We start from the raw sequence: 4,449 nt of genomic DNA, 5'->3' as shown, positions 1-4,449 counted from the left end.
AAACTCATGTCTCTGGATTATGATTGTAAGTCCTGTTAAAAAAAACTATTACATCACCATACCTCAGAGAGCGATCTTAACACATCAATTGTCTCCATTCATTTGATAACTCATCTGCAACCTTAGAACAAAATGAAAATTTTTGAACAGTTCTAAAATGTGTTTCATTCATACAGTATACGCTGAATGGTCACTTAATTAGGTACCTCCTGTACCAAATAAAGTGGACATTGAGTGTATGCAATCTTTTGCTGCTGTAACTCATCCACTTCAAGGTTCGCAGTGTTGTGTGTTGGAAGATACTGTCATCTTCTGCACACCACTCTTGTAATGCGTGGTTATTTGAGTTACTTACAGTCAGTTTGAACTAGTCTGGTTATTCTCCTCTAACTTCCCTCATTAACAAGGCATTTTTACCCACAGAACTGCCGCTCACTAGATATTTTTGTTCAGAAACATAGAAAACCTACAGCACAATACAGGCCCTTTGGCCACAAAGCTGTGCCGAACATGTCCTTACCTGAGAAATTACCTAGGGTTACCCATAGCCCTCTATTTTTCTGAGCTCCATGTACCTATCCAAGAGTCTCTTAAAAGACCCAATTGTATTCGCCTCCACCACCGTCGCCGGCAGCTCATTCCACACACTCACCATTCTGTGTGAAAAATTTACCCCTGATATCTCCTCTGTACCTACTTCCAAACACCTTAAAACTGTGTCCTCTTGTGCTAGCTATCTTAGCCCTGGGAAAAAGCCTCTGACTGTCCACATGATCAACGCCTCTCATCATCTCATACAGCTCTATCAGGTCACCTCTCATCCTCCGATGCTCCAAGGAAAAAAGGCCGAGTTCACTCAACCTATTCTCATAAGGCATGCTCCCCAATCCAGGCAACATCCTCGTAAATTTCCTCTGCACCCTTTCTATGGTTTCCACATCGCTCCTACAGCAAGGCGACCAGAACTGAGCACAGTACTCCAAGTGGGGTCTGACCAGGGTCCTATATAGCTGCAACATTACCTTTCGGCTCCTAAACTCAATCCCATTATTGATGAAGGCTAATGCACCGTATGCCTTCTTAACCACAGAGTCAACCTGCGCAGCAGCCTTGAGTGTCCTGTGGACTCAGGCCCCAAGTTCCCTCTGATCCTCCACACTGCCAAGAGTCTTACCATTAATACTATATTCTGTCATCATATTTGACCTACTGGAACAGATCCCTGAGGCACACCACTGGTGACTGACCTCCATGTAGAATATGACCCGTCTACAACCACTCTTTGCCTTCTGTGGGCAAGCCAGTTCTGGATCCACAAAGCAATTTCCCCTTGGATCCCAAGCCTCCTTACTTTTTCAATAAGCCTTACATGGGGTTTCTCACACCATTTTCTGTAAACCCCTGATACAGATGTGCACAAAAATTCCAGGAGATTAGCAGTGTCTTCGATTATGAAATCACCCCATCTAGCACCAACAATCATACTATGGACAGTCACTTAGGTCACATTTCCTCCCCATTCTGCTGTTTGATCTGAACATCAGATGGTGCAGTTTTTCATTGATTCTGTTATGGTTATACTGTAGGTTTATTGAGCATGCTCACAAGAAAATGATTTGCAGGGTTGTATATGGTGATATATATATGGACTTTTATAATAAATTTACTTTGAACTTTGAAGAAAAACTGAATCTCCTGACCATGTCTATATGCTTTTATGCATTTAGTTGCTGCCACATGATAAGCTGATTAGATATTTGCACGAACGAGTAGATGTACAGGTATACCCAATAAAGTGACTATTGAGTGTATCTCAACTGATTGTGTATAGATTTTCACATCTCAAATAAACCATCCTAAGACTATAAGATAGGAGCAGAATTAGGTCATTTGGCCCATTGAGTCTGCTCCGTTATTTCATCATGGCTGAGCTAATTTTCTTCTCAGTCCTAATCTCTTGCCTCTCCCCATAACCCTTCATTCCCTGACCAATCAAGAATCTATCAACCTCTGACTTAAATATCCATTGGCCTTGTATATTTGACCTTCACTGCTGCCTGTAGCAAAGAATTCTACAGATTCACCACTCTCTGGCTGAAGAAATTCCTCCTCATCTTCATACTAAAATGATGCCCCTCTATCCTAAGGCTGTGTCCTTTGGTTTTAGACTCTCCCACCATATGAAATACCAGCTCCACATTCACACTATCCAGGCCTTTCACCATTTGATAGGCTTCAATTAGGTTACCACTTATTTTTCTGAATTTTAGTGAATACAGTCCTAGAGCCATCAAACTCTCTTCATATGACAAGCCAATTAATCCTGGAATCATTTTTGTGAACCTCCTTTGAACCCTCTCCAGTTTCAGCACATACTTTCTAAGATAAGGGGCCCAAAACTGTTCAGAATACTTCAAGTGAGCCCTCACCAGTACTTTATAAAGTCTCAACATTACATCCTTGCTTTGATATTCCAGTCCTCTTTAAATGAATGCTAACATCACCTTCCTCACTGCAGACACGACCTGCAAATTAACCTTTAGGAAATCCTGCGCAAGCACTCCCAAGTTTCTTTGTGTCTCAGTTTTTTGTATTTTCTTTGTTTAGAAAATAGTCAGCCCTTGCATTTCTTCTACCAAAGTTCATGACCTTACACTTCCCAACACAGCATTCCATCTGTAATTACTTTGCTCAAAACTACCTGCCCCTCCACCTAGCTTCATATCTTCTGCAAACTTTGCAACAAAGCCATCAATTCCATCATCCAAACCACTGACATATAACATAAAAAGAATTGTTCCCAACAAAAACCTCTTTTACAGTAGTCACCGGCAGCCAACCAGAAGAGGCTCCCTTTATTCCCACTCTTTGCCTCTTGCCAATCAGCCACTGCTTTATCCATGCTTGAATCTTTCCTGTAATACCATGGGCTCATAGCTTGTTAAGCAGCCTCACGTGTGGCACCTTATCAAAGGCCTTCTGAAAATCCAAGTACACGCCATAAGCAAACAGTTCTCCATTGTCTATCCTGCTTGTTATTTCTTCAAAGAATTCCAACAGATTTGTCAGGCAAGGTTTTCCCTTGAGGAAACTATGCCAACTAAGGCCTATTTTATCATGTGCCTCCAAGTACCCTGAGGCCTCATCCTTAATAATTGACTCCAACATCTTCTCAACCACTGAGGTCAGACTAACTGGTCTATAGTTTATTTTCTTCTGCCTTTGACCCTTTTTGAAGAGTGGAGTGACATCTGCAATTTTCCAGTCTTCCAGAACCAAGTGAGTCTTGAAAGATCATGACTAATACCTCCACAATCTCTTCAGCCACCTCCTTCAGAACCCTGGGGTGTACACCAGCTCATCCAGGTGACTTCTCTTATTTCAGTCCTTTCTATTTCCTAAGAACCTTCTCTCTAGTAATGGGAACTTCATACACCTCACGACCTGACACCTGGAACTTCCACCATACTACTATTGTCTTCCACAGTGAAGAGTGATGCAAAATACTTATTCAGTTCATCCGTCATTTCCTTGCTCCCCAATTACTACCTCTCCAGCATCGTTTTTCAATGGTTTGATATCCACTCTCACCTCTCCTTTACACTTTATGTATCTGAAGAAACTTTTGGTATCCTCTTTAGTAGCTTACATTCGTATTCCATCTTTACCTTAATGACTTTTTTTAGTTACCCTCTGTTGATTTTTAAAAACTTCCCAATCCTCTAACTTCCCACTAATTGGTTCTGTATTATATGCCCTCTCTTTGACTTCTCTTGTAAGCCACGGTTGTGTCAACTTACCTTTCGAATAATTCTTCCTTTTTGGGATATATATATCCTTAGCCTTCCAAATTGCTTCCAGGAATTCCAGACATTCTTGCTCTGCCATCATCCCTGTCAGTGTTCTTTTCCAACCAATGCTGGCCAACTCCTCTCTCATGCCTCTGTAATTCCCTTTACTCCATTGTAATACTGATATATCAGACTTTAGCTTCTCCTTATCAAAATTCAGGGTGAATTTGATGATATTCTGATCACTTTCCCCAAGAGTTCTTTTAGCTTAAACTCTCTAATCAATTCTGTTCATTTCACACATCCAATCCAGAATAGCTGATCCCCCAGTGGGCTCAACCACAAGCTGCTCTAAAAAGCTATCTTGTAGGCATTTTAGAAATGCCCTCTCTTGAAATCCAGCACCAACCTGATTTTCCCAATCTATCTGCATTTTGACATCCCCATGACTATTGTAACATTGCCCATTTGGTATTCATTTTCTATCTACCGTTGTAATTTGTAGACTGCATCCTTACTACTGTTTAGGGGTCTCCCATAGTCCCAACTCCCATAGGGTCTTTTTACCCTTGAAGTTTCTTAACTGTGTCCACAATGATTCAACACCTTTTGACCCTATGTCACCTGTTTCTAATGATTTGGTTTCATTTTTTTACCA

The sequence above is a fragment of the Hemitrygon akajei genome, chromosome 4 (assembly GCF_048418815.1).
Source record: "Hemitrygon akajei chromosome 4, sHemAka1.3, whole genome shotgun sequence".
Lineage (NCBI taxonomy): Eukaryota > Metazoa > Chordata > Chondrichthyes > Myliobatiformes > Dasyatidae > Hemitrygon > Hemitrygon akajei.
This window is presented reverse-complemented; position numbering follows the sequence as displayed.